This window comes from Miscanthus floridulus, chromosome 16, assembly GCF_019320115.1.
Source record: "Miscanthus floridulus cultivar M001 chromosome 16, ASM1932011v1, whole genome shotgun sequence".
Lineage (NCBI taxonomy): Eukaryota > Viridiplantae > Streptophyta > Magnoliopsida > Poales > Poaceae > Miscanthus > Miscanthus floridulus.
This window is the reverse complement of record NC_089595.1, coordinates 59,143,586-59,169,431: the sequence shown is the minus strand read 5'-3', so window position 1 is coordinate 59,169,431 and position 25,846 is coordinate 59,143,586. Positions and strand designations below refer to the sequence as shown.

Genomic DNA, 25,846 nt, shown 5'->3' with positions numbered 1-25,846 from the left:
TTGTAGTCTGTTAATGTTTATGTCAGTGACCAGTTCTTCAAAGGGTATCCTTTTTGTGACTTCAAAAGTAAGCTCTACTACTTTTGGTCTGATATATGGATCTTTGATAAGATATAGAGAGATAACCAAGGAAGAGCTCACGTGAAAATAACACATCGATGCAGTTCTGCAATGGATCATGACTAGAAACCTCGATACCAGCGCGCACCCAGCAGCACAACCATGCGTCGGCCGCCCACAAGGAGGCCCTAGGTTCCGTCACGGCACCGTAGATCGCTAATCGTGGCACCATTACTGAACATACAACCCACCAGAATTCTCACGTGGCACAAATTTGGTTGCGTAGGAGCAAGCACAATGAGAATGAGGGATAGCAAACAAAGGTAGTCACAAGGTTAGGAGTCAACAAGTAGGGGATCCGAAGATCAAAACACCGCGCAAGAGAGCATAGCCTAATTGCCGAAGACAGCTAAGCAGGGGACTCTTGCATAATTTCCATATACGCCTTATGTCCACCAAAGTGATTACCATATAATGATGAACATGAGATTTGGTCATGCTGAGCAGCAACATGAGATCAAGACGGGTAACATCCAAAGACTTGAAAGGATTGGAGGCAAAATAAACGAGATTCGAGGGACAGAGCTAAGGCACTAACTAGGGATTCAGTTGATAAAGCAACGATATGATCTGCGAGGAAAAGGTTCCAAAGCAGGGTAGATAACAATTAGCGTTGCACCATATCATCTGTAGAAGGAGGAGCAATGAAGTCCGACAAGGATTTTTGAGCAAGGTCCTCCCACATAGGAGCGGGACAACCACGAAACATGCAAGCATTTAAGGGAACTAAGCTTGGGCCTAAGGTCAAGCAAAGACATAGATAAAAGTCTTCGTAGCACAACGTTCAAGGCTAGCGACCACGTGTACAGGCTCAGGTTCTTAAGAGAGAACTTAATTATAGACGACAACCCTGAGATTACCAAAACTTGGATGCTGCTCCCGGATAGCGCTCTTCCACACTCATATGCTTACCGAGGACAAAAGGGTGACAACTACGGCACTACCTAGATAACGAGCATCCACGCCTACATCATGGTCTTAAGCGAGCATTTCGAAACACTCAATCCGATTAGCTTAAGCGACTATTACTAAGCACAAAGCTCGTACATAATAAGCAGTCACCTACAGTAACACCACTACACATAAACATGCGAACCTGGTGGTAAGGTACTGTTATCTTTTATTTCCTTTTTACGGAGTAGGTGGATATCTCTACAAAACAAGTTTTACTTACATTTAGCAATTTAGTTTTCAAAGGGGTGAACTTTTTGTTAACTATTAACTCGTCATCTATTTCCTTTGGAAGCCAACATACGAGGCAAAGCTAATCACACACTAACTTCAAGCATAGCTATTCAAGCAGCATGGGACAAGGCATTTTGGCTAGCTTCACATAGGGAAAATAGTGACATCACATTGATCACAAGTTACTTAGCATTAGAACAAGGTGAGGGAAGCATATTTATGCACAAGCACAATCATGATGCATGCTCGTCCTATTCGTCCTCACAAAATTGCCAGCCTAAGGTGGCAATCACGTTCTATGTCGGTGGCAAAACACGTACTCTCTCGATATATAGCTAGTCGTCAGCTATTTTCAATCTACGCATTCGTGGTTAGCGTACCTGTAGGCAAATTCATTGCAGCCCATCCCCATAAGAGATAAATAAGCACACAATGAAAGCAGTAAACTAAGATACTCTCCATATATACATCCCCAGATATATATACTTCAGTATCCATAGCTACCCAATAGATATACCCGCAATTAAGTACCTTCATATATACATGTGTGTAACATGTAAATATTCCAGTAACCAAAGCTAACTTTCCCCTAGACCGATAGTTGGACGGTCATGCTCTCACAACTCACACTTACCTAGGCGTAGAGGCAATTGATCCATACATTACCATTCAAACGAATGGCATCCATACAATAGCACGCCGTATGGACGACGAAAGTAAAAACCCCCTTGTTAGTACTTAGATAGCCACATAATAGTCCTTAACTGGGCATAAAGGAGGATGTCGCTAGCATAGTTTTGCAAATTAGTTTTGACAAATTTGCCTGTAGCTAAAGTTTTAGTTAAAATAGGCTTTTTAAACTAAAACTTTGTTTTTAAAACAATGTACATGACAGTATTATGCTTAATCTTGCTCCGATACCAGCTGTAACAGAACCGCCCAATTTATACAAGATCAAGTATGTCTGTCCCCGCTTAACACGTTGACATGCGCATACTCTCACTTATATAAACCCGGTAGTCCGCCGAGTGTCCCGAAAGACCTCGGTAAATCAACATCACAACCAAGATCGCGTGATTAAGCAAATACACATCACATACGCAGGGTTGCAGCGGAAAATAATATTACAAATGGATTCGCAAATAATAGTACAAGTTTGGGTTTCAAAACCGATTAGTGAAAACAACATAGCTTTCAAAAGATTACATTAATATATGTTCCAAATACATTGCTAGCATAAGTGACATCATCCGACAAAAGCATATAGATGAGGAGTAACTATAGAATCACCGAGCCACCGGCGGTTAGCCACCATCTTCAACAGGTCAAGAACTTCACCTGCAACATGGTGGGATAAACCCTGAGTACGAGAAGGTACTCAGCTAGACTTACCCGTCATAAACCAGAAATAAATGACACCAAGGAGTATGCAAGGCTTATGAGGTGGGCTAGCTTGACATAGTTGCATAAAAGAGCTTATGAATATGGTGACCAATTTAAACTTAGCATCAAGCTTATCATCATTTACCTGTCCACTAGATTAGCACCTGTACTAGAGCACTCACTTATTAGGAGCAATCAATATTAACCATAGCAGGTATATTCAGGCTGTTATCATCATATCATCATTTCCGAACCATTATGTTATTTAGTGTATCTACATTGGAGATAAGCCCAGTCAAGTTCTCACTAACCGGGAGAGACGGCGACTCGAATCGAATTACAACTCAGCTGAGGGGGTATTCCTAACTCTCACCCTGGCATACTTAGCAAGGGTAGCCGTGGGTTACCTTTGGTACATCTCAGGAACCAAATTCGCGGGTTCGATCAGCGCCAGCACTCTCAGGGATTACCCTTCTGCCAGGACGATCAGGACTTTTAAATCACCTGCCCTTGGACTCATGCCTACGGCTCCCTTCCGAGGCGCACTTTATACTTATCGACTCCCGGCCTGAGGTGAGCTACTCGGCTTCGCGGTCGGTCATCGGACACGGCCAACTAAGAGAGAGGCATGCGTTCAACATGAACAGGAAAGGCTCCAAGAATCAGTCCTTAAGCGACACAGACGGAGTCACTGCAAACCGGCAAGCCTCCGTCCGGTCTTCATTTCAAATTAAGACTGGTTCTTTTCCACGATAGCAAATATAGCCAACCGTGCCACATGTATCATCCTATATCTCGCAGGTGACAGGAAATCACCCGACTTCTACCGCATTTAAGCAGGGCTAAGCACTACTCGAGCCTGAGCTACATAGGATTCAGGGTAACAATATCTGGACAAGGAATGGGTAACCAATGCAGCAAGTGTTTGCATCCAACACCTAAACTTAATGCAACAATATATGTAATAATAATAATGTAACTGCAGTTCGGAAAATAGGAGGCTTAATATGCTCCGGGGCTTGCCTGGGATCCGACACGAATCGGTCAAGTTAGCTTGCTCCGTCTTGACGATGTCTCCACTCTAGGCATGCACTCCAGGGTCCTTCCATCCTCGGGAGGGATCCACTAACACCATCTTCGGGTTTGGCTCCAACATCTCGTCCTTCACGTGGTGCATCTAGTGTACCTAGATGAGATGCAAGATGCAAGTGCATGAATATGAAGAATAGTACCATGAGACGCATCACAAATAGCAAGCAAGACAAGCATCGTTTACACTAAACACACTTAAGTACTTTGCGATGCTTAACTTAACATCACACAATCTATCATGCTAAGATAACAAAGAATATTATACATGGCACATAAGTCTCACAAGATCTCAGGTGTATTTAACTTAATTACCAAGGACGTGAACCACACCTAGCAACATGCAAAGCAAGTCAAGGTGAAGCAACAACTATAACCGGAATATGCCAATTTCTGGACTTGCAAACAACAGCTTCATAAATCAATCATATCTGGAGTTTTATAAATCCAAATGATATAAAACAAGACATTCTGGAAAGCTTAGGAAATTATCCACATTTCATCTTTAATCATCTCAGCATGATTCCCAAGTTATCATGACCAAACATGCTAATATTTTAAGTCTGCGTAGAATGTAATCAAAATCTGACAGTAGACTTATTAAGCATGCAACTCCTAAACTATCAGACCTAGGATCATGAAAATTTAACACAAGCAAGATAAGATAATCATCTACGACTTTTGTATTTACCAAAACTACAGTAAACATCATTTACACCATGAAACTAGTTGCACATGTAACACTTGCACCAGCAGCCTAAACAGCAGAGGCACAGCTATGGACAGAAACTTATAGGAACTTTAGAGAAGCATAAATGGAGTTCTAGACCTCCGACAAACATGATTCTTAACTTTATGGAAAGCTTATAAAGTTACCTACAACTTTCTTATTATCATCTTAAGATGATTTCATAGTTAACAAGGTCAATTAAACCAAGGAAGACATCTATATCCAAAACATGAACAGAAACTGATATGCTACTTTAAACAGCTATAAGTTGAGTTCCACCTGTCCAATAAATATGGTTCTGGAATTTTTGGAAAGCTTAACAAATTTTGAACAACTTTGCTATAAACATCTAGAACTAATTCTGCTACTAACAAGGTCACACATGGCACACAAAGCAACCCTGTCTGGGTTTGGGCAGAAACTGCCACAGTACTTTAAACAACTATAGCTAAACACATACTTAACCAAAAATTGTGCTCTTTAGCTTTTTGAAAAGATTATGAAAATTAATACAACTCATTTATTATCAACAAGGCATGATTCATAACTTAACTGAGCCAAACAATGCATACATGCAGAACTGTCCAGAATAGAAGCAAAGCAGCATATGTCATTTGTTATTTTTCATATCTCTAAATTGATCAAGCCTAAAATACTGAAATTTTTACCAGACATCAAACATCACCATAGTAACACTCCACAAAAATTTCACATTTATTTGAGCAACAAAACTTCAGTTATGAAAAAGACAAGACATAGCTAGTATTAAGAACCTAACTGCCTAGATCTATTAGTACAGCAAAATATTTAAACTAAGACACGTCATATTATAGATCTAACACATAGAAAATTTCACAAGGATTCCAAAAAGTCCTCATTTACTATTTTACCATTTTTATACTAATTATTATGAATTTTCAAAGTTCAGCATAAAAATCTGCCATAAAAAGATTAAACCGAAAAGAAAACGCTTTTTGCATTGGGAACCCTAGACTTTACTCAAACCAACCAAGCCCGTAAATGTAACTCCTTGTGTCTGGCTATTTTACAAAGTGAACACGTTAAAAAGTTTCTATTTACACCTCACCCCATCTTCTACATCAGACCGCACACGCGAGAGACAGGGGGCGCTGCGGCGTCGGACTGGCCCGCGGCTGCATCGGCCGGCGGCGGTGGCCAGATAAGACAGAAAAAAAAAGGGGTCGGCTGGCTCTGCCGTGGCTGGCTGTGGCCTTAGCCTGGCCGGCTGGAGCCAGCAGCGGCGTGGCTGCGGTGGCAGCGGGCAGCGGCGCCGGAAGAGCGGCACACCGGCGACCGAAGACGAGGGCGAGAGTGCGGGGACTTGGCCGGCTGGTTGCGACGGAGAGTCGTGGCCGCGCCGGGGCCCTGGCTTGGCCAGCAGCGGTCAGTAGCGGCTTGGCCGCAGCCTGCGCGAGCAGCAACGGGAGCTCGAACCTCGCTCGGCGGCAATGGCGGCCATGGCCATGGCGCCCACGGCAGCAGAGCAGAGGAGGGCGAAGGCGTGCGCGAGGGAGCGCCAGAGAGAGCTCGGGCGCTCGGCTTTCAATACTGGAGGGCGCAGGGACGCGACAGGGAGGCAGGGGCGTGGATGCACGCGGCAGCGAAGCTCAGCAATGGTGGCCACGTCCACGGACAGGTGCCGCCCGTTGAGGCATTTCACCGAGCACGTGGCGGGCAGCGACGTGGGCAAGGTGGAACGCCGTTTTGGGCCGCTTCCAGGCCGAATTAGACATTGGGCCATAAACGAAGTTTGTTCACCTCGGCCTGCTCTACGTTTCTTATTTAAGGTGCCCGGCCATTTGAGCTCTGCAACAGCGGATAATTAAGCTCCAAGATGATAGTGTCAATATGTTAACAGCGATCACAGAAACTCGCTTTTGGAGGTTGAAACTCGATCAAACTTAGTGCAACTTTTTGCATTCTCTTCTCCATAACATAACCTTGAACTTTTATTTTTGGACTAACTCAAGTTGCTTAGCAAAATTTGGAGAACGCGGGATGTCAACGTCGATGTCGGTGAAATCCGGACTGCAAACACGGTCGGGTTGATTTCAGCTTTTTCTCTTATACTTTGAGCATTGTTTTGATCTATTTCGAAGCTAAATCATGACTTGGTCCTTTAACAAAGTTTGTTATACTCAAACTTTTCTTCAACTTTCATTTTTGGTCAAACCTCATATCTGGTCCAGAAGTCAACTTTATTTCTCGGTCAACGCAAAGTCCTTTCTGCTACAAAATATAGGGTTTCCATTATTTTCGGACATTTCCTCCACCTTCGCTCAACACGAACCCTTCATAACTTTTGTTGTAGAGTTCAATTAGAGTTGTTTGAGCAAGGTTACAAGGTTTGGTTGACTTCATATGTTTCCAGTCACTTGATAAAGCAATTCATGCAAAGATATGACTTATCATTTCATGTGACTTTTTGATTCCAAACTTCATGAAACTTTTCCACGGGTCTAGATGGATGCATGGGGATGTAATGTACATGTAATAAGCATGTTTAACATTACTCTTTCATAATCTTAATAAGGGTCCATATGTAAGCAATTGTGCGTGGCCCAAGTTTAAGTTGGAGCTCCATCATGTAGATTTGATCTTGACACCTTGATTAACACTTGACATGTCATGTTTGAGCTCAAACCCATTGCTTAACTGGTGATAAACACCTGGGGTGTTACAGCCCTCCCCCCTTAAAGGAATCGCGTCCCGAGATTCGGTGCGAAAGACTTTTAAGGGAAGAGAAACATGTCATCCAGTTTCCAACATCAGTGATAGCATTAGGCCACTTAACTTCGGAGTATCAGAGAGGCTAATTTTGTCACGACACTTTCTGATACTTGCTCTACGTCGTAAGCTGTTGTCTGAAGAATTTCCTTCGTTGGCGTCCATAAAGCATTGTTACATTGGAAGGAATCCAAGATAGCACTGTCCTACGTACTTCGTCCTCGATGTACGAAGAGTGATACAAGCGTAGATTAAATACTTGTAACATCTACTTCCTTAGTGGATAAAGCGCAGAACTTATGGACTTTGCACTAGATTGCAGTCGGTTGACGGATATTCCTTACAACGGTGTTATATTTGTTCCCAAGGGTTGAAAAGCAGTTCTCTACTAAAGTAGCTCGAGCACAACTTTTCGTAAAGGATGTGATCATAGATGGGGTAAACATTGTTGAGGGTATAAGAAGCTATCCAAACTGGTTGTAGCGGTGCACTCACTCATACGTCAACTGATGGAAGGCTACATAATGTTCCATGTGTGTAGTGCTCTTTCTCTGATAACAACACTGTATTATCTGAGTCTGTTGAGTGAGTACTAAGCGTAATAGCTGACTCAGTCGACTCAACGTTCCCGATGATCATTCCTTAGGAAGCCTTTGGATCTAAGTTGCAACAGTGATCTGGGTTGAATCTGATGCAACCTATTGGGTAAAAACACATATAAGGTACCAAAGGCATGTCAGCATTGGAGAACCATTGACGCAGAAAGATGTTAGCGAGGCTTGGAGGGCAACACAAGTTGCAAGTAATCATAAAACTAGGGACTAGTTCACTACCAAGCAGGTTACGTATAATTCGCCTTCAAGGTGCAGTTGCACAGCAAGTTGGGTTTACTTGCATCATAACAAAACCAGCTTTCGTAAACTATATTTGACGTCGAGGCTTCCATTCTTAGGCCAATCAATATCTAAAAAAACCATAATCCAAAAATCTATGGTTTGACACCTTTCCAATTGCTTCCGATCTTGCAAGCGTACAAACTGACTCGTAGAACACCTCGATTGCTCACACATCGCTGATCTAAGAGGGCAAAAGCAAGGCACATAGGGGTGCAATTAATCTTCTCAAGGGGATGGAGGATTGTCTAACAGCAATACACCTACAAGTTGTAATTTCTTGGCATGAATTACAAACACAACCGTCTAATGCAAAGGATGATCGCAGTCACAGCGAAATTGCAGATTATGTACTCTTTTGTTTTCTATTCATATCTCACAAACTATTGCTCCAATATGTACAAATTTTGGTGCGCATGTAGATCCATGGGTCTTCTAACTACTCACCAAAATTCAACTCAACCGGACACCGTTTGACCATCCAAACAATTCATCTACCAAAACTGCTCTGTTCTGAAATGGCAGCAAACCGAGTCGACAAGATATCTCTCAAATCTGATGTTTTACTCAACCAATACTCAAACTAACTTAAGACATTGAAGGGTCCTAAGCAAGGAATGAGATCATAAGTTTGGGGTCAATCCAACTTCGTTTGAGTCACTAATTGTTGGCTTGAAGATGTTCGGTCCTGTACCTTAAAATCTAGACAGATTTCTCGTTCTTCTCTTTCTTTGCTTCACACATTGTGGTGTGTATTCTATACATTTATACTCTCGATCTCTTTGTATAGCAGTAGCAGCAGCAGCTCTTTTCTCTGAGGATGTAGACTAAGGTTTTCCATATGTGGTTCTCAGGAAACAACTTAAATCGTTTGAGTTAGACACTAACTTGATGATGCACAAGCATTGGACTTGTGGCTATGTTTTTGGGACACAAAGCATACTCTACACGGTGGAACTGTCCTACGGAGATAAGGAACCATTCCAGTATATCCTTCGGCACTTTGTCCAAGAGAGTCGGGCCACAGGTGTTAGTGGCACCTAAGGGCACAAAGATGCTGACTGAAACTAGGGACGTGCTTTCGCTAGCTCCAACATAGCCAACACAACATCTTGTACTATCTGTGTGATTGTCCAAGATGAAGTTGACTTGATAGCACAGGTTTTGGAAAACAAAGCAGTAGTTGCATTGCCAAATGACTTGTTGTTTCGTTGTTTACATTGCTCGGTGAGACATAGCCTTCATAATTAGCAAAAGTTGTCACCTAGCTGGAGGTTAAGCTTCCGACTAGTAACCAATCAGTCGTCTCTCAACACTCAAAGTTCCAAATTCTTACTCTTGACCATAACAATAATTGCAATCGAGGCACAAACAGATGGTCGCCATCGAAGTTAGCAGACAAAGGGGTCACACTAGAGATTATTGATCTCGACTGTGCGATCAGCATGCACATAATAATCAAGACTTGGATAGCCAGGTCATAATCATAATGTGACGTTCGATTCTTATCTGACTAACAACTTGTCCAACATTAAGTGTTGTGTGCCTTTCTGATCCAACAATGATGACATAAGTTGTTCACTAGGTGACGGACGTCAATATAGGGACAACCAAGTGGAGTCACTTGTCTACCACCTCTTGTAGTCTGTTAATGTTTATGTCAGTGACCAGTTCTTCAAAGGGTATCCTTTTTGTGACTTCAAAAGTAAGCTCTACTACTTTTGGTCTGATATATGGATCTTTGATAAGATATAGAGAGATAACCAAGGAAGAGCTCACGTGAAAATAACACATCGATGCAGTTCTGCAATGGATCATGACTAGAAACCTCGATACCAGCGCGCACCCAGCAGCACAACCATGCGTCGGCCGCCCACAAGGAGGCCCTAGGTTCCGTCACGGCACCGTAGATCGCTAATCGTGGCACCATTACTGAACATACAACCCACCAGAATTCTCACGTGGCACAAATTTGGTTGCGTAGGAGCAAGCACAATGAGAATGAGGGATAGCAAACAAAGGTAGTCACAAGGTTAGGAGTCAACAAGTAGGGGATCCGAAGATCAAAACACCGCGCAAGAGAGCATAGCCTAATTGCCGAAGACAGCTAAGCAGGGGACTCTTGCATAATTTCCATATACGCCTTATGTCCACCAAAGTGATTACCATATAATGATGAACATGAGATTTGGTCATGCTGAGCAGCAACATGAGATCAAGACGGGTAACATCCAAAGACTTGAAAGGATTGGAGGCAAAATAAACGAGATTCGAGGGACAGAGCTAAGGCACTAACTAGGGATTCAGTTGATAAAGCAACGATATGATCTGCGAGGAAAAGGTTCCAAAGCAGGGTAGATAACAATTAGCGTTGCACCATATCATCTGTAGAAGGAGGAGCAATGAAGTCCGACAAGGATTTTTGAGCAAGGTCCTCCCACATAGGAGCGGGACAACCACGAAACATGCAAGCATTTAAGGGAACTAAGCTTGGGCCTAAGGTCAAGCAAAGACATAGATAAAAGTCTTCGTAGCACAACGTTCAAGGCTAGCGACCACGTGTACAGGCTCAGGTTCTTAAGAGAGAACTTAATTATAGACGACAACCCTGAGATTACCAAAACTTGGATGCTGCTCCCGGATAGCGCTCTTCCACACTCATATGCTTACCGAGGACAAAAGGGTGACAACTACGGCACTACCTAGATAACGAGCATCCACGCCTACATCATGGTCTTAAGCGAGCATTTCGAAACACTCAATCCGATTAGCTTAAGCGACTATTACTAAGCACAAAGCTCGTACATAATAAGCAGTCACCTACAGTAACACCACTACACATAAACATGCGAACCTGGTGGTAAGGTACTGTTATCTTTTATTTCCTTTTTATGGAGTAGGTGGATATCTCTACAAAACAAGTTTTACTTACATTTAGCAATTTAGTTTTCAAAGGGGTGAACTTTTTGTTAACTATTAACTCGTCATCTATTTCCTTTGGAAGCCAACATACGAGGCAAAGCTAATCACACACTAACTTCAAGCATAGCTATTCAAGCAGCATGGGACAAGGCATTTTGGCTAGCTTCACATAGGGAAAATAGTGACATCACATTGATCACAAGTTACTTAGCATTAGAACAAGGTGAGGGAAGCATATTTATGCACAAGCACAATCATGATGCATGCTCGTCCTATTCGTCCTCACAAAATTGCCAGCCTAAGGTGGCAATCACGTTCTATGTCGGTGGCAAAACACGTACTCTCTCGATATATAGCTAGTCGTCAGCTATTTTCAATCTACGCATTCGTGGTTAGCGTACCTGTAGGCAAATTCATTGCAGCCCATCCCCATAAGAGATAAATAAGCACACAATGAAAGCAGTAAACTAAGATACTCTCCATATATACATCCCCAGATATATATACTTCAGTATCCATAGCTACCCAATAGATATACCCGCAATTAAGTACCTTCATATATACATGTGTGTAACATGTAAATATTCCAGTAACCAAAGCTAACTTTCCCCTAGACCGATAGTTGGACGGTCATGCTCTCACAACTCACACTTACCTAGGCGTAGAGGCAATTGATCCATACATTACCATTCAAACGAATGGCATCCATACAATAGCACGCCGTATGGACGACGAAAGTAAAAACCCCCTTGTTAGTACTTAGATAGCCACATAATAGTCCTTAACTGGGCATAAAGGAGGATGTCGCTAGCATAGTTTTGCAAATTAGTTTTGACAAATTTGCCTGTAGCTAAAGTTTTAGTTAAAATAGGCTTTTTAAACTAAAACTTTGTTTTTAAAACAATGTACATGACAGTATTATGCTTAATCTTGCTCCGATACCAGCTGTAACAGAACCGCCCAATTTATACAAGATCAAGTATGTCTGTCCCCGCTTAACACGTTGACATGCGCATACTCTCACTTATATAAACCCGGTAGTCCGCCGAGTGTCCCGAAAGACCTCGGTAAATCAACATCACAACCAAGATCGCGTGATTAAGCAAATACACATCACATACGCAGGGTTGCAGCGGAAAATAATATTACAAATGGATTCGCAAATAATAGTACAAGTTTGGGTTTCAAAACCGATTAGTGAAAACAACATAGCTTTCAAAAGATTACATTAATATATGTTCCAAATACATTGCTAGCATAAGTGACATCATCCGACAAAAGCATATAGATGAGGAGTAACTATAGAATCACCGAGCCACCGGCGGTTAGCCACCATCTTCAACAGGTCAAGAACTTCACCTGCAACATGGTGGGATAAACCCTGAGTACGAGAAGGTACTCAGCTAGACTTACCCGTCATAAACCAGAAATAAATGACACCAAGGAGTATGCAAGGCTTATGAGGTGGGCTAGCTTGACATAGTTGCATAAAAGAGCTTATGAATATGGTGACCAATTTAAACTTAGCATCAAGCTTATCATCATTTACCTGTCCACTAGATTAGCACCTGTACTAGAGCACTCACTTATTAGGAGCAATCAATATTAACCATAGCAGGTATATTCAGGCTGTTATCATCATATCATCATTTCCGAACCATTATGTTATTTAGTGTATCTACATTGGAGATAAGCCCGTCAAGTTCTCACTACCCGGGAGAGACGGCGACTCGAATCGAATTACAACTCAGCTGAGGGGGTATTCCTAACTCTCACCCTGGCATACTTAGCAAGGGTAGCCGTGGGTTACCTTTGGTACATCTCAGGAACCAAATTCGCGGGTTCGATCAGCGCCAGCACTCTCAGGGATTACCCTTCTGCCAGGACGATCAGGACTTTTAAATCACCTGCCCTTGGACTCATGCCTACGGCTCCCTTCCGAGGCGCACTTTATACTTATCGACTCCCGGCCTGAGGTGAGCTACTCGGCTTCGCGGTCGGTCATCGGACACGGCCAACTAAGAGAGAGGCATGCGTTCAACATGAACAGGAAAGGCTCCAAGAATCAGTCCTTAAGCGACACAGACGGAGTCACTGCAAACCGGCAAGCCTCCGTCCGGTCTTCATTTCAAATTAAGACTGGTTCTTTTCCACGATAGCAAATATAGCCAACCGTGCCACATGTATCATCCTATATCTCGCAGGTGACAGGAAATCACCCGACTTCTACCGCATTTAAGCAGGGCTAAGCACTACTCGAGCCTGAGCTACATAGGATTCAGGGTAACAATATCTGGACAAGGAATGGGTAACCAATGCAGCAAGTGTTTGCATCCAACACCTAAACTTAATGCAACAATATATGTAATAATAATAATGTAACTGCAGTTCGGAAAATAGGAGGCTTAATATGCTCCGGGGCTTGCCTGGGATCTGACACGAATCGGTCAAGTTAGCTTGCTCCGTCTTGACGATGTCTCCACTCTAGGCATGCACTCCAGGGTCCTTCCATCCTCGGGAGGGATCCACTAACACCATCTTCGGGTTTGGCTCCAACATCTCGTCCTTCACGTGGTGCATCTAGTGTACCTAGATGAGATGCAAGATGCAAGTGCATGAATATGAAGAATAGTACCATGAGACGCATCACAAATAGCAAGCAAGACAAGCATCGTTTACACTAAACACACTTAAGTACTTTGCGATGCTTAACTTAACATCACACAATCTATCATGCTAAGATAACAAAGAATATTATACATGGCACATAAGTCTCACAAGATCTCAGGTGTATTTAACTTAATTACCAAGGACGTGAACCACACCTAGCAACATGCAAAGCAAGTCAAGGTGAAGCAACAACTATAACCGGAATATGCCAATTTCTGGACTTGCAAACAACAGCTTCATAAATCAATCATATCTGGAGTTTTATAAATCCAAATGATATAAAACAAGACATTCTGGAAAGCTTAGGAAATTATCCACATTTCATCTTTAATCATCTCAGCATGATTCCCAAGTTATCATGACCAAACATGCTAATATTTTAAGTCTGCGTAGAATGTAATCAAAATCTGACAGTAGACTTATTAAGCATGCAACTCCTAAACTATCAGACCTAGGATCATGAAAATTTAACACAAGCAAGATAAGATAATCATCTACGACTTTTGTATTTACCAAAACTACAGTAAACATCATTTACACCATGAAACTAGTTGCACATGTAACACTTGCACCAGCAGCCTAAACAGCAGAGGCACAGCTATGGACAGAAACTTATAGGAACTTTAGAGAAGCATAAATGGAGTTCTAGACCTCCGACAAACATGATTCTTAACTTTATGGAAAGCTTATAAAGTTACCTACAACTTTCTTATTATCATCTTAAGATGATTTCATAGTTAACAAGGTCAATTAAACCAAGGAAGACATCTATATCCAAAACATGAACAGAAACTGATATGCTACTTTAAACAGCTATAAGTTGAGTTCCACCTGTCCAATAAATATGGTTCTGGAATTTTTGGAAAGCTTAACAAATTTTGAACAACTTTGCTATAAACATCTAGAACTAATTCTGCTACTAACAAGGTCACACATGGCACACAAAGCAACCCTGTCTGGGTTTGGGCAGAAACTGCCACAGTACTTTAAACAACTATAGCTAAACACATACTTAACCAAAAATTGTGCTCTTTAGCTTTTTGAAAAGCTTATGAAAATTACTACAACTCATTTATTATCAACAAGGCATGATTCATAACTTAACTGAGCCAAACAATGCATACATGCAGAACTGTCCAGAATAGAAGCAAAGCAGCATATGTCATTTGTTATTTTTCATATCTCTAAATTGATCAAGCCTAAAATACTGAAATTTTTACCAGACATCAAACATCACCATAGTAACACTCCACAAAAATTTCACATTTATTTGAGCAACAAAACTTCAGTTATGAAAAAGACAAGACATAGCTAGTATTAAGAACCTAACTGCCTAGATCTATTAGTACAGCAAAATATTTAAACTAAGACACGTCATATTATAGATCTAACACATAGACAATTTCACAAGGATTCCAAAAAGTCCTCATTTACTATTTTACCATTTTTATACTAATTATTATGAATTTTCAAAGTTCAGCATAAAAATCTGCCATAAAAAGATTAAACCGAAAAGAAAACGCTTTTTGCATTGGGAACCCTAGACTTTACTCAAACCAACCAAGCCCGTAAATGTAACTCCTTGTGTCTGGCTATTTTACAAAGTGAACACGTTAAAAAGTTTCTATTTACACCTCACCCCATCTTCTACATCAGACCGCACACGCGAGAGACAGGAGGCGCTGCGGCGTCGGACTGGCCCGCGGCTGCATCGGCCAGCGGCGGTGGCCAGATAAGACAGAAAAAAAAAGGGGTCGGCTGGCTCTGCCGTGGCTGGCTGTGGCCTTAGCCTGGCCGGCTGGAGCCAGCAGCGGCGTGGCTGCGGTGGCAGCGGGCAGCGGCGCCGGAAGAGCGGCACACCGGCGACCGAAGACGAGGGCGAGAGTGCGGGGACTTGGCCGGCTGGTTGCGACGGAGAGCCGTGGCCGCGCCGGGGCCCTGGCTTGGCCAGCAGCGGTCAGTAGCGGCTTGGCCGCAGCCTGCGCGAGCAGCAACGGGAGCTCGAACCTCGCTCGGCGGCAATGGCGGCCATGGCCATGGCGCCCACGGCAGCAGAGCAGAGGAGGGCGAAGGCGTGCGCGAGGGAGCGCCAGAGAGAGCTCGGGCGCTCGGCTTTCAATACTGGAGGGCGCAGGGACGCGACAGGGAGGCAGGGGCGTGGATGCACGCGGCAGCGAAGCTCAGCAATGGTGGCCACGTCCACGGACAGGTGCCGCCCGTTGAGGCATTTCACCGAGCACGTGGCGGGCAGCGACGTGGGCAAGGTGGAACGCCGTTTTGGGCCGCTTCCAGGCCGAATTAGACATTGGGCCATAAACGAAGTTTGTTCACCTCGGCCTGCTCTACGTTTCTTATTTAAGGTGCCCGGCCATTTGAGCTCTGCAACAGCGGATAATTAAGCTCCAAGATGATAGTGTCAATATGTTAACAGCGATCACAGAAACTCGCTTTTGGAGGTTGAAACTCGATCAAACTTAGTGCAACTTTTTGCATTCTCTTCTCCATAACATAACCTTGAACTTTTATTTTTGGACTAACTCAAGTTGCTTAGCAAAATTTGGAGAACGCGGGATGTCAACGTCGATGTCGGTGAAATCCGGACTGCAAACACGGTCGGGTTGATTTCAGCTTTTTCTCTTATACTTTGAGCATTGTTTTGATCTATTTCGAAGCTAAATCATGACTTGGTCCTTTAACAAAGTTTGTTATACTCAAACTTTTCTTCAACTTTCATTTTTGGTCAAACCTCATATCTGGTCCAGAAGTCAACTTTATTTCTCGGTCAACGCAAAGTCCTTTCTGCTACAAAATATAGGGTTTCCATTATTTTCGGACATTTCCTCCACCTTCGCTCAACACGAACCCTTCATAACTTTTGTTGTAGAGTTCAATTAGAGTTGTTTGAGCAAGGTTACAAGGTTTGGTTGACTTCATATGTTTCCAGTCACTTGATAAAGCAATTCATGCAAAGATATGACTTATCATTTCATGTGACTTTTTGATTCCAAACTTCATGAAACTTTTCCACGGGTCTAGATGGATGCATGGGGATGTAATGTACATGTAATAAGCATGTTTAACATTACTCTTTCATAATCTTAATAAGGGTCCATATGTAAGCAATTGTGCGTGGCCCAAGTTTAAGTTGGAGCTCCATCATGTAGATTTGATCTTGACACCTTGATTAACACTTGACATGTCATGTTTGAGCTCAAACCCATTGCTTAACTGGTGATAAACACCTGGGGTGTTACAATTTTCTCCAAGCAAAATTTCAGCATAACCTCTACCCATAATATTTGTAGCTTTTCATATTTTCTACAGCACTTCTACTAATGAAATTACTACACTTTAGAACTGAATTTGAAATTTGGAGGAAGAAGGTTGGTTTGCAGCTATGTGTGAGGTAGAGAGCAGCCAGGAGGTGGCAATTTATAGGCGGTGGCAGTAGCAGGCTGGCCGGCCAAGTGGTGGGGCCGACCGGCCCCCCTTAGGCCCATTTGCATCAATTCTCCACCATCTAAAGCTTTACTTAGATGCTAGGAAAGTTTTGGAGCTCATCAGTGCATATGCACCAAATTCGACGATGGAGAGAGCATGAGGTGATGGTGGTGGGTTCCAAGTGTCTACAGGTTCGTATACCTGTATTTCCTCTATATTCACATGTATATATGTGCTCTGCAGAAAATATTTTATGATACTATGAAATATATCTAGATGTATGTATGGTATTTTTAAATTTTTACGCCTCCACGGTTAATATTCTTGCGGGTTTTTACACACCATAAAAATTATCCACATGGGGCCTAAAGATTTTATAATGCAGTGATGGAATTTTTATTTTATTTTCTAATGCAAGTGTTGGACAGTAAAAATGCCAAAGTAAAAAAAAGAATTTACGCAATGTAAAAAGTAAATATGGATAACTATCGATTTTACCTCCCAGCGAGGGTCTAGGAATTTTGAGTCCGTCCGAACTAGACTTCTCTAGTCTTTGCTTATTCTTTGGGTGCATCAATCGGTCACAGTAGATGGAGACCTTGAGGGTTGCACTTTCTTTTCTTGCCATACCAATTTAGAGCATTGTTCCTGTTCTTGGCTTGAAGGTGAGTCATTCTTCCTTCCCATTGATATGGAATCTGATTTCTCCAGCTCTGACATCAATGTGTGCATTTGTAGGTGCTCAGAAAGGGTCCTCAGAGAATGAGGGGTGTGTTTATGTCCTCCTGCATGTCAAGCACCACAAAATCGACTAGTACAAAGAAATTTCTTATTTTTACCAAAATATTCTCAGTGATTCCTATAGGGCAGCGAACCGATTGGTCGGCTAGTTGTAGGCACATTGATGTTGGAGTGAGTGTTGAATAGTTGAGCTTGTCAAAGTCAGCTTTGGGCATGACACTGACGCTTGAGGCGAGGTCACATAGTGCATTTTCAAAATTCTTGTTTCTGATCGAATAGTCGATAGTGGGGCATCCTAGATCCTTCTTCTTTATAGGTGATGTGTTCAGGATGGCCGCACTACACTCCTCCATTAACTTAATTAATTTAGTGGTGGGAAGTGGTCTCTTGTTGTTCAGAATGTCTCTGAGATACTTCACATAGGTAGGTACCTGTATAGCATTTAGCAGAGGGATATTGATATATAACTTTTGAATTACCTCCACAAACTTACCAAATTGCTCATCCACTTTGGTGTTTCGATTTCTACGTGGAAACGGTAGTAGGTTGGTGTCATGGAAATCTTCTTGGATTTCTTGCTCTAGTGGCTCAACTTCTTCAACTTCATCATTCTTCTTCTCCTGTTGTACTGCTGGTGTCTTATCTGTCCTTGTTGGGTATGGAGGATCACGAGTAGACTTGCCACCTCTTGTGGTTATGGTGTTGACCTTTTTTAAGGTTAGTGGCAAAAGGCAGAGTAGGGGCCAGCTGAGCTATTTGTGATTCTATCTTTTTATTATAGCTAAGTTGGTCTTTTATAGCAGAAGAAAAACTTTCCATTTTAGTGTTTATATTTTCTAAAACCTTATCATTAGAAGCATGTTTTTTAGAAATGTTCTCATTAATCTTAGCCTGTTCTAAAATCAAATCTCTCAAGGATGGCTATTTAGGATTAGAAGAATTATAGTAATTGCCTAGGGTACTTACCTTGATAGTTTGACCTGTTGTTGCTGTTGACTCCATCCTTGTCTCTATTGCTATGAACCAGAATTGTTGATGAAGTTTACATTCAGTTGTGTTACAGGGACCGTTACTCTTTGAGTGCTCGATGGTTCCATAGATTTTGCAGAAGGTTTACAAATCACTAAATGTCCTGGATGGCTTGTCGATCTTTCTTGTAATTAGCTCGTCGTTCGAGCCAATTTAGCAATATGTCCATTTTGGTCAATAGTGCACACACTTCTTCTTGTGCTTCTTCGCTCTTGTTGCATGATTGGATACTTCCTTGATACCAGCCTTGGTTAGAGGCTATCTTTTCTATGAGAGCTTCAACTTTTCTAAGGGTGAGTGACATAAATGCTCCTCCAGCAGTTGCATCAAGTTGTTCATGAACTTTCTAGGGTTAATCCATGGTAAAAGCCCTTCATGAACTTTCATATGACTTTGTTCGACAACTCAAATTTTGAATTTCAAAAAATTACAACTTCAAACCTAGATTTTGATACCCTTAATGATTTCAGCTGAAAAAGTCATGAATATTTAAGTTGTAGAACTCATCAAGATCTATAACTTTTATTTTGGTTATTTTTTCATCCGACAAAGTGGTAGTAAACATTGCTCACAAATTCATAAAACTCTCACATAGTTTATGAAATTATATGAGACATATGTCAATCTATGAACAATGTGTACTAACACTTTATTGAATGAAGAAATGACCAAAATAAAAGTTGAAGGTCTTAATGAGATCTACAACTTTGGTATTCATGACTTTTTCAGCATGAAATCATTAAGGGTATCAAAATCTGGTTTGAAGTTGTAATTTTTTGAAATTCAAAATTTGAATTGTCGAAACAAAGTCACATGAAAAGATGACCAAAATAACAGTTGTAGATCTTGATGAGTTCTACAACTTTTATATTCTTCACTTTTTCAGTTGAAAATCATTTGGTATTTCAAAATCTAGTTTGAAGTTGTCATTTTTTGAAATTCAAAATTTAAATTGATTGAAACTTTGTCACATGAAAAGATGACCAAAATAAAAGTTGTACATCTTGATGAGTTATTCAACTTTGATGTTTACAATATTTTTATTTGAGGTCATTTAGTGTCCCTAAAATTCTATTCAAAGTTTCAAAATTCAAATTTTCAATTTTTAAAATATGTTTTTATTTTTTGTAAAGAAGAAAATGTGGAATTACATATATCAGAAAATTGTTTATATAATATATAGAATAATTAAAAATTATTATATAAATTTATATATAAAATACAAACTAATAATTAAAAAATTTTGAAAAACATTTGTAGGGGCGGTTAGTGGTTTAACCCGACCCTACAAATGCCCTTCGGTATATAAGTAGGAGGGCGCGAGGGTCTAGAAATTTGCTAAGTTGGGCGCTCATTCTTCTCTGTGACACCGGCAGGCTACTAAAATTTCCCGCGGCTGCTGCTGCCGCCTCTGATCTGTGCCTACCTTCATCATGCCCTAACTCCCCCGGTCCGGCTCCAACCCCTGGTCTGCCTTCGTGCCCACCACACACATCGTCGTTCCTGGTGCCAACACGGCGGCTAGGGTTTCCACTGGTGACCTCAACGACCACTGTCGTGCCTCCCTACCATGTCTCTGACCTCGAACGATGTCCATACTCCCTACACCGGTGCTCGTGCACTCCGTCATCTGTGCTCCCTCCTCCAGCGGCCCTAGTTCTCGTGCGCACCAGTGGTCGGCCTGTGCCCATGTGCTCTGTCGTCCGTGCTCCCTCCCCTGGCAGCCCTAGTGTCCGCGCATGCTCCCTCGGTGAGGCTGCAATGATGGCCGCGTCCTCTGGTGTCCGCGCCCACTTCCCTAGTGGGGCTGCCCCGGTGGCCGTGTGCTCTAGCATCCGTGCCCCCTCCCTAGTGGTCTTGCCCCAGTGGCCGTGCATGTTGCTTTCGAGCAAGCTCCACCGCCCTGTGCCCGCCACCCCTTGCTTTGGCCAGGTCTTCTACAGGTATGCTCCAACCCCTTCCCCTCCACCCCTTTTCCTCCATTCCTGCCATGCTCAATTTTGGTAATACTTGGATATGTTGCTGAAATGGGTTGTGAGACTTGGATAAGCAATGCTCAATTTAGATTAGAGTACCATGTTGTCCTAATGTGTGCTGAAAATGACCTCTTCTCTAGCATTTCTATTTTAAATCCTTTTTTATGTTGTCATCATGGTATTAGTCTTGAGCTAAACAATATTGTCATCATGGTATTAGTCTTGAGCAACTAAAACTGTGTTTATATATTCTCACTATTTTTTATATGCCCACTGTGTTTATATATGCTCAGTGTGATTATATATACTCACTATTTTTAGATATGCCCATTGTTTTTATATATGCTAATTGTGTTTGGATATGCTCACTATTTTTATATATACCCATTGTGTTTATATATGCTTACTGTGTTTAGATATGCCACTATGATTATATATGCTCATTATTTTTAGATATGCCCATTGTTTTTATATATGCTCACCGTGATTATATATGCCCACTATGATTATATATGCCCACTATGTTTATATGTCCACTGTGTTTATATATGCTCGCTGTTTTACATATGCTCATCGTTTTTAGATATGCCCACTATTTTTATATATGCTCACTGTTTTTAGATATGCTCATTGTTTTAATATATGCCCACTGTGATTATATATGCCCACTGTGTTTATATAATGTATTTATATATGCTCACTGTCTTTATATATGCTCATTGTTTTATATATGCTCACCATTTTTAGATATACCCACAATTTTATGATATGCTCACTGTGATTATATATCCTCACTGTGATTATATATGCTCATTGTGTTTATATATGCTCACTGTTTTATATATGCTCACTATTTTTAGATATGCCCACTGTTTTTAGATATGCTCACTATTTTTATATATCCCAATTGTGTTTTTATATGTTCACTGTGTTTATATATGATCTCTATTTTTATATATGGCAACTTTGTTTATATATTCTCATAATTTTTAGATATGCTCACTGTTTTTATATACGCCCACTGTGATTATATATGCCCATTGTTTTATATATGCTCACTATTTTTAGATATGCCCACTATTTTTATATATGCCCACTGTTTTTACATATGCCCACTGTTTTTATATATGCTCACTGTGATTATATATGCCCACTATGTTTATATATGTCCACTGTGTTTATATATGCTCACTGTGTTTATATATGCTCACTATTTTATATGTGCTCACTATTTTTAGATATGCCCACTATTTTTATATATGCTCACTATGATTATATATGCTCACTGTGTTTGGATATGTCCACTGTGTTTATATGTGCCCACTGTGTTTATATATGATAACTATTTTTGTATATACCCACCGTGTTTATATATACTCACTATGGTTATATATGCTCATTATTTTTAGATATGACCATTGTTTTTATATATGCTCATTGTGTTTGGATATGCTCATTGTTTTTATATATGCCTATTGTGTTTATATATGCTCACTGTGTTTATATATGCTCTCTGTTTTTATATATGCCCGCTGTGTGTTTATTGCTAACTATGATTATATATGCTCACTGTTTTTAGATATGTCCATTGTTTTTATATATGCTCACTGTGACTATATGTGCTCACTATTTTTATATATACCCACTGTGTTTATATATGCTCACTGCTACTACTGCTTCAACTTCTCCTACAGCTCTATGTTTAGCAGCAGCTGCTATTTTTTGGCAACCAGCAGCTGCTTTTTTTTGGTAAACTTTGATCTTCTTTCCCCTCTTTGGCCTATGATGAAATTGTCCAACTCTAGAAATTATCTAGAATATGAGTTGATAATCATGAACTTGTGAGGAACTTGGCATCATTACTAGCTAGCCCTACTATCTTTTTCCATATGCTCACTGTTTTATATATGCTCACCGTGTTTGTGATGCCTTTATGCTCCAAGTTCTTGATCAAATGATGATTGACAGGATGATGAGGCCTCCACCACTACTACTATTACTACTCATTTTGTGATATATGGCAGTAGCTACTGCCTGCATATATAAAAATAGTGAGCATATATATGCTTTTTTGGCCACCTTTTCCTCTCCTCTATATTTGGGAAGTAGCATCTGCTTTTTTTGGCCAACTCTCTGCTCCTCTCTTTTACTAATGATCAAATTCTCCAACTCTAGAAATTATCTAGAATATGATGAGCTGATGATCAAGAATTTATGAGGAACTTGACATCATTACCATCCGTTGGGGAAGTGCCAGACTTGTCAGTATCTCCCTCCTTGTACCTCAATGAACACCTACGCTACACTTTGTCGGGTTCGCCCGCTAAGTGAGTGTTTGTGGTTCCTTTTGGTTATAAAGTCTTTGATTAGTTAAGCTTTACTCTTACTTGTTTGTGGGTTCATCATCCATCCTCGTGGAGGATGCTCTAGTAGAAGGGCCCTGATAGAGACGGATAACCCTTTCATGCACGCTAGAGTAATAGTTGATAGCATAGACGTGGTGTCTAGGCTAGAAGCTATCTTCGTTTGCTTCATTTTTTACGGTTGAGGGGTAGACGGCAGGTGGTGATAGTCGTGTCCGTCCTTCGTACTCCCCCATGTCCGGGTTCGATGTAGAGTGAAGGCCGGTATCGCTTGGCAGACCTGGTGTAAGATGGCGCCTGAAGTGAGCAAGTAGCGTAGACGTAGAGCGAAGTGCTACAATGGTAATTTTATGCGCTTGCGGATTATTTCTGTACGCGTTAAGAAATACCAACAACTCCATCCTTGTCTTTGTTGCTGTGAACCTAAATTATTGCTGATGTAGTTTACATCCTGTTGTGTTTCTGGGCACTTACTATCTGAGTGCCCGATGGTTCCACAGATGTTGCAAAAGGCTTGGAAATCATAAATGTCCTAGATGGCTTGTCGATCTTTCTTGTAATTGGCTCACTATTCAAGCCAATTTAGCAATACATCTATCCTAGTTGATAGTGCACACACCTTTTTTTGTGCTTCTTCGCTCTTGTTGCATGATTGGATGCTACCTTGAGACCAGCCTTGATTAGAGGCTATCTTTTCCATGAGAGCTTCAGCTTTTCCAAGGGTGAGTGATATAAATGCTCCTCCAGTAGTAGCATCAAGTTGTTCATGAGCTTTCTAGATTAATCCATGGTAAAAGCCTTGCATGGGCAACCAATCTTCCATTCCATGATGAGGGCAATCTAAAATATATTCTTGGAAACGTTCCCATACTTCTGGAATGGTTTCACCTTTTGTTGTTGGAAGTTTGAAATTTTTCTTCTTAAGGTATTAGTTTTGCCTATAGGGAAAAAGTTTGCTAGGAAGGCCATTAAACATCTTGCCCATGTGTTGATGTCATCTTTGTTGACGTTGAACCACTACTTTGCCCTTCCCACTAGCGAGAATGGAAAGAGATGAAGTAGTATGATATCTTGAGCAACATCCTTGATGACGACCATGCTACTAATCTCTAGAAAAATCTAGAGATGAGCACTAGCATCTTCATGTACTTTTCCACTGAATGGAGTAGCTTGCACCATGTTGATGAGGCTTGGCTTGAGTTCAAACTCAAGGTTGTTGATTCGTAGCAGAGATTAACTGTCTTGGCAAGGTCAACTAGATTGTGACACGGTTGATAACCAGAAGAGACGTGGTGCTAAGATTGCAGGGTTTGGGTCTTTGTGATCTGAAGCCGGATCGGTGTGTCGCTCTTCGCCCAAGTCGATAGTTATCTTGAACCTGATAGAAGATCGGGAACCCCGTCCTCATCACATGGTCGTTGCGCTCACCATCTCCCTCACCGGTGCTGCCCATGGCAAGGATGGGGAGCCGTGCGTCTGGCTCAGCACGTTCGTGAATGAGGTGGCGCCCGCGCGTGGCTATGATGTCACCACGCTATGCTTTCGCAACCATGCCCAACTTCCTCGGCCACGCCGATGCGGCGGAGATTGCGTCCTCCTCGCGTATGCGTACCCTGGCCCTATCCTCTGAGCGTGCGATCGTTGAGCCCCAGCACCACGCCGCCGATGTTTAGGAGAGTAGGAGTCCTTGAACATCCTCCTATGATGGGTCCACACGCATCTCTCTGTGGTCGCGCTCGGGAACCCACAGCAACATCGGGACCTAGACCAACTCATCGTTTCCATTGGCGGCGGCGAGGCTGACTAGAGGGAGCGGGAACGGGGCACAGCGAGGGAGCAAAGGAGGCTTTGGCCAGGGGGCATCACGCTGGGGGCATCAGCGTGGCCTTGGGGAGTCGTGACATAGGGGCGTCGGCTGCCGACATTGGAATTCATGTGGAGCCAATCTTCCATGGAGGAAGAGACATTGAGATAGTGGAGAGAGACAAAGGAGGAGCCTGACAAGTGGGCCCCATATGTCGAATGCACAATCAGCTTGCCACGTCACCATATAGAGCGGGTTTAGACCCGTTTGGACCTAGATGACACCCACAGCCAAGTTCATGTACAAAAAAATAGCACTTTGATAGTATAGGGACCTAGATGACATCATTAACCAAGTTGAAGGACCGTCCATTTATTTTCCTCTTTATTGGATGATTACACGCACTACATCTGGACTTTCCCTCTTCGACATAAGTCTGATGTGCTACCCTCCCTTCGCTCTTTCCATGCCTATTTGCGCACCCAGTTCTGACTGCCCATCCTAGCATTGCAAACAGATAACCGGAAGGAGTTCGACAATGGTGCTGCAAGTCTCTTTCTTTCAGAGAATGGCATTGTTTTTTGTCTTTCCTGTTCGCATACCTCTCAACAAAATGGCAAGGCCGAGCTATCCTGCGCACTCTCATTGACTGCATCCGCACGCTCCTCATTCACTGCGGCGCGCCTCCCATGTTCTGGGCCGAGGCCCTCTCTATAGCCATGTTCCGGCTGAATGGGCGGCCATGCCTTTCG

General features: G+C 42.0%; 1 non-coding gene across 1 annotated transcript; it reads left to right on the top strand.

Moving 5' to 3' along the window:
- The first annotated feature begins 24,111 nt into the window (after positions 1–24,111).
- Positions 24,112–24,217, top strand: LOC136514668 (small nucleolar RNA R71). Its single transcript, XR_010773810.1, has one exon. It is a non-coding gene; the product is annotated as a small nucleolar RNA R71 (small nucleolar RNA).
- The last annotated feature ends 1,629 nt before the right edge of the window (positions 24,218–25,846 follow it).